A 6685-nucleotide genomic window follows, 5' to 3' on the forward strand; every position below is an offset into this window, starting at 1 on the left:
AAGCGGAAGGGGGAGGGGATTGAATGGGGGTAATACCAGAGATGATATGAGATTTAAGAGAAGATGGGAGAGGTATGAGAAGAAAGGATAGAGAAATGATATGAAAAAATAAGAAAGGGAGAAGAGGAATTCGTTTCAAAGGGAAGGAGAGGCAAAGTGTGGGAAAATAGAAGAATGACAGAACGACAGGAAAAGAGAGGGGGGTGGTGGGGATAGGAGAAACAGAAGGGGAAAAGAGAGGGGAAGAAGATGTGAGGGAGAGGAGAGGTTTGAGAAGGAGGGAAATACAGGTAGAAGTGAGGGAAAGAAGAGCATAAATATATGGGAATGGAGAGAGGGAAGAAGGATGAAGAAGGGAGGGTGAGGAATGATAAGAGCGTGGAGGAGAGAGGAGGAGGAGAGATAAGGGATAAGCGATGAAGAGGGGAGAGGAATAATACAGGATAAAGAAGGTGTAGGATGGACCATAAACACAGGAGAGAGTCCATCAGGGAGTCACTGTCTCAGAGCAGATCACTGTCAGAGTAACTTGAGAGATTAACACTGTCTGCATAATCCATGAGTCTCTCTCTCTCTCTCTCTCTCTCTCTCGATATATATATATATATATATATATATATATATATATATATATATATATATATATACACACACACACACACACACACACGCTTATATACTTAAGAGCAAGTGGATGTCCCTGTTATAAGTGGTCTCTGAGGAGTGATGACCATAGAGTCATAAAGAGAGAGAGAGAGAGAGAGAGAGAGAGAGGGAGGATTGGATTCAGTCTCCAGTAATGTTGATTGATTATATTATATCTAGCTCAACCCCAGTGGAGTTTCCCGTCACCACCTGTTGCAGCCCCCACCACCCTCACAAGCTGCCACTGCCACAACCACCACCTCCAACAACCAGCTGTCACTGTTACAACCACCACCTCCAACATCAGTTAGCGCTGCCACAATCATCACCTCCAACACCAGCTGCTACTGCCACAACCATCACCTCCAACACCAGCTGGCGCTGCCACAACCATCACCTCCAACTCCAGCTGTCACTGCCACAACCACCACATCCAACACCAGCTGCCACTGCTACAACCACCACCTCCAACACCAGCTGGCATTGCCACAACCACCACTTCCAGCACCAGCTGCCAATGCCACAATAATCACTCACCACCACAGCTGCCACTGCTACAACCACCACCTCCAACACCAGCTGACATTGCCATAACCACCACCTCCAACTCCAGCTGCCACTGCCACAACCACCACCTCCAACACCAGCTGCCACTGGCACAACCACCACCTTCAACACCAGCTGCCACTGCCACAACCATCACCTCCAGCATCACTTAGCACTGCCATAACCACCACCTCCAACACCAGCTGCCACTGGCACAACCATCACCTCTTACACCAGCTGGCATTGCCATAACCACCACTTCTAACACCAGTAGTCACTGCCACAACAACCATCTACAACACCAGCTGGCATTGCTACAACCACCACATCCAACACCAGCTATCACTGCCACAACAACCATCTACAACACCAGATGGCACAACCACCATCTCCAACAACAGCTAACACTGCCATAAACCTCACCTCCGTTACCAGCTGATACCAGGTGGCACCTCCAATACCAGCTAGGGATTATCAGAGTTTGTAATCTAACCTAGGCTAACGTAACCTAATATAACCTAACGTAGCCTAGACTAACCTATCCTACCTAACCTCTCCTAAAGCTAACCTAACCTAACCTAACCTTAAGAAATCTCAACTAATATAACTTAACCTAACGTGAACTAACCTAGCCAACTGAGCACAGCCACGAGTGAATCCCAACAAGATCATAAACCAAGGGCGAGCTTAGTTGAAGGAATACCGTAGAACATCTCCGGACGGCGCTGACGAAGTTCTGAATACACTAGAAAGGCTTCGGGATATCTTGCGCTTCCCTTCCTCATTTCCTGGCCCATCCGGTTACCCACTCACCCACCCACCCATCGACCCAGACACTTAGCCACTCATCTATCCAACTAACCACTTAGTAACCCACCCACCTAAACCATCCACACACATACACAAATCCAGTCATCCACCCACTTACCTAGCTACTTATCCAGCCACCTAGACACCTAGCCGTCTACCAATCCTCCCATCCACCCACTTACCCACACATCTAGCCGCCCATTCAGTTCATTTCCCATCCAACCGCCCACCTACCCACCGAACTCACCTCGCAACCTTGCAAATCATCTACCCACCTACCCACCTATTTAACCTTACAATATCCCGCTCACCCACCAACTCACCTATCCACCCATCCACCCATCACCTCCATGCACACGACCTAGCGCCTGTAAACGGACCAGTGTCAGAGGTACCGGATAGAAATATATTTTAGAAATATTACACTGGATGTTTTTCTTCCACTGGGTTTTTATTTATTTTTTGACACGACTCGATTGTTTTGTTCTGTTATTTTTGTTCCTGTTGTGATTTTGTTCTGTTGTTTTACTTCCTCTTGTGTTTTTGTTGTTATTTTCTTACCTCTTGTGGTTTTGCTTTGTTGTTTTACTTCTCGTTGCGTTTTTTCTCTTTTTACTTGTTATTTTTCATAGTTTTCTTTATGTTATCTTAATTATTTTCCCTGAATGCATTTTGCTTTCAATTATTTTAAATAAAATGTAATTATATTTTTCATAGTTAATTGTTTATGGATTTGGTATATAATGAATCTATTGTATTTTAATTAAATGGAAAACAAACGCAACTGATGTAATATTTACATCTTTTGAAGGTTAACAACGCTAAGGCTAACATAACCGAACCAAACTTGACTTAATCTAACCCAAATTGGACTTACCTAACCTAACCTAACCACTCCTAACTTAATCTAACCTAAATTATCCTAACCAACTTTAACCTAGCCAAACCTAACGTAACCTAACCAAAACGAACTTGACCCTAACAATTATAGTCAAACTTAACCTAGCCAAACCTAACCAAACTTAACCGAACCTAATCAAACATAGGTTAACCTAACTTAACCAATCCTAATCTAGTCTAGTCTAACCAGACCCCTACCTATCCTAACCTAACCAAACTTAACTATGCGTAACCGAACCTACCCTAATAATTATAGCTCAACCTAACCAAACTCAGCCTAAACTAACTGAACATAACCTATCTTAACCTAACCAAATCTTTTCTCACCAATCCTAACCTAACCAAACCAAACCTAACCAATCCTAACCTAACCTAACCAAACCAAACTTAACCGAACCCAACCAAACCTAACCTAACCTCATTTATCCAACCCTAACCTGGGGGGGGGGCAATCTTCAGGTGATCCGATTAATCAAGCTAAGGCTCAAAGATAACCCCTTAAAAGAGCATAAAATTTACGGTGGGACCAATTTAAGATTCGTACTGTAAATGATCCTTACATCTCAAGACGTAAGGGAGCACTTGAGCAATGGATTTTCAATATAACACCAACATAACAACATTACTTGACACAAATAACAAAACTTTATTACATATTCAGCTGGTGTCAACTAGTTAAGTTAATCAATACACTTGCACTTAGGAGGGATATTGACGGTATGATCTTTTGAGAGCATAGTTGGGGTTGCCTCAGTGTTGCAGATATTGAGGAGTCACTCATGTTGGGGAAGAGATGTGTTGCAATAGTTTAGGCCTAGCTCCTGATCCGACCAAGAGATGTGATGCACAGGTTAGGATTTCACTCTTGTTGTGTAAAAGATGTGTTATAGATGTTGAAGTCCACAGTCCTGTTGTGTAAGAGATGTGTTGCACATCTTAAGGACCATGCTTCTGTTGTGCAAGAGCTGTGTTGTGGATGTTAAGGTCCACACTCCTGTTGTACAAAAGATGTGTTGCACATCTTAAGGACCATGTTTGTTGTGCAAGAGCTGTGTTGTGGATGTTAAGGTCCACACTCCTGTTGTGAATAAGAGATGTGTTGCACATCTTAAGGACCAGTTTGTTGTGCAAGAGCTGTGTTGTGGATGTTAAGGTCCACACTCCTGTTGTACAAGAGATGTGTTGCATCTTAAGGACCATGCTTCTGTTGTGCAAGAGCTGTTTTGGATGTTAAGGTCACATATGTATACAAAGTGTGTTGCACATCTTAAGACCATGCTTCGTTGTTGTGCAAGAGCTGTGTTGTGGATGTTAAAAGGTCCACACTCTGTTGTACAAGAGATGTGTTGCACATCTTAAGGACCATGCTTCTGTTGTGCAAGAGCTGTGTTGTGGATGTTAAAGTCCACAGTCCTGTTTGTAAGAGATGTGTTGCACATCTTAGGACCATGCTTCTGTTGTGCAAGAGCTGTGTTGTGGATGTTAAGTCCACACTCCTGTTGCACAGATGTGTCATCTTAAGGACATCTTCTGTTGTGCAAAGCTGTGTTGTGGATGTTAGGTCCACTCCTGTTGTACAAAGTGTATTTGCACATCTTAAGGACCATGCTTCTGTGTGCAAGAGCTGTGTTTGTGGATGTTAGGTCCACACTCCTGTTGTACAAGAGATGTGTTGCACATCTTAGGACCCTTCTGTTGTGCAAGAGCTGTGTTGTGGATGTTAAAGTCCACAGTCCTGTTGTGTAAAGTGTGTTGCACATCTTAGGACCATGCTTCTGTTGTGCAAGAGCTGTGATGTTAAGGTCCACACTCCTGTTGTACAAGAGATGTGTTGCACATCTTAAGGACCATGCTTCTGTTGTGCAAGAGCTGTGTTGTGGATGTTGGGTCCACACTCCTGTTGTACAAGAGATGTGTTGCACATGTTGAGGCTTCACTGTGCAAGATATCTGAGCAAAAGAGAGAGTCAGCCCGATACTTGACTACGTTTTTCCCCGCCACATGACTGGAAAAATTGCCACTGCCTCCCGTCGTTAACGTGTGCACCTATCTCACTCTCTCTCTGTGTCTCTATTTCTTTTCCATTGTTACTCTCTCTCTCTCTCTCTCTCTCTCTCTCTCTAGGTACAACACTCACTTCCTGTCCTTATGGTCAGTGGTTCGCGTCCCGAGGCAACTCCTAGTTCACCCAGTTGTAAACGGGTACCTAACTTTACCGATGGGGGGAGGGAAGATGGGTTAAATGCCATATTAATCACAGAGTTTCTTTATATATCAAAAGCTTATAATACAGTGTAACTATATCCACTCTGCCCCCAACGGGTCGTCAGGCGTATGGGACCTTCTGTCATGTGTATATGCCACTCTCTTTACATACTGGGATTTTACGTGTCAGTTTTTGCGACAAGCTGGAGGTTCTGCCTCTCTCCCCTGTTTGTGTTCCAGCAGTTATTGTTCTGTTATATTTGTATCGTGTTTGAGTTTGTTCCGTGTGTGTATGTGTGCTTGTGTGTGTATGTGTGTGTGTGTGTGTGTGTGTGTGTGTGTGTGTGTGTGTGTGTGTGTGTGTGTGTGTGTGTGTCTGTTTGTTGTTGATTGCGTTTTTCTGTGTGTCTGTATTTATCTTGTGAGCGTTTGTCTTGTGTGCCTTTGAAATAGTTTTGTGCATAAATAACGTATTTGTGTTGTCCGTGGTTTAAGTCAGGGGTTCAATCAAGGACCCCTTATATGAGAGAAAATAAACCGAGGACCCCCTCACATATGTCCCCCCAAAATAATTTTATATTAGGCCTATTATTCACACTTCTATATAGGTTATGAGGACACTCAAACATAAATTAAAATAAATATATTAGATATATCTGTGCACCATTTCAGAACATTAACACTCAGAGAAAGCTGTGAATCACACAAACAGTAGCCAAAAAGTAACTTTAACCCCATCCCCAAGTGGCACCTTTGAAAGTATCAAAACTCAAAAGAACAATTCAAATAAAAAAATACAACCCAAAAATAGGAGGAACAAAACAGCTTCCTTCATTCAATACACATGTACTGAGTAGTCCCTCTCTACCACAGTGACGACAGTCATGTTGGTTGGTAGGCAAGTGGATAGATGAGGCTGATCACTTTCCTCTGCAAGTGAACACACACATAACAATCAAAATCAACAAATGCAACATATCTCCACCAGGGAAATAGTATCAGAGATCCACATAAATTCAAGCTCTCTCTCATTCAAGCTCTCTCTCTCTCTCTCTCTCTCTATCTCTCTCTCTCTCACACACACACACCAATATCAAATGTCTCTTTATCATTATTAATGCGAGATGTGGGACCTGTCTCTCAGTGCACAACTTTTCTATCCTTGGAGGGATGGACGAGAGGCATACTCGAAGGTCATTCTCCACATGCATCCGAGCCCTGTACTTGGTCTTCATGGCTGTCAGAGCTGAGAAAGATACCTAGGGGAGGTACGTAGTTGGAAAAGGGAGCAAGATCTTCATAGCAGTAGCAACGAGTTCAGGATACTCCTGTTGAACAGACGGCCAAAAGTCTACATGCACACCTTGACGGAAACCGGATCCTCTGGGTTCCGTCGCATGACAGCTCCAACGGCTCTTCCTCTGCCTTTCCACTGAGACCACGCGCTAATGAATGGGCAACAAATGGATCCCGAACCCAGTCACAGGCATCGGTGTCAACATCAGTGAAGTACGAACTGAAATGTTCATTCAGTGCAGTGAGGTGACAACTCACCAACTCGACTGATAGTTTGTTTGTG

Source organism: Homarus americanus, unplaced genomic scaffold (genome assembly GCF_018991925.1).
Source record: "Homarus americanus isolate GMGI-L3 unplaced genomic scaffold, GMGI_Hamer_2.0 scaffold32583, whole genome shotgun sequence".
Lineage (NCBI taxonomy): Eukaryota > Metazoa > Arthropoda > Malacostraca > Decapoda > Nephropidae > Homarus > Homarus americanus.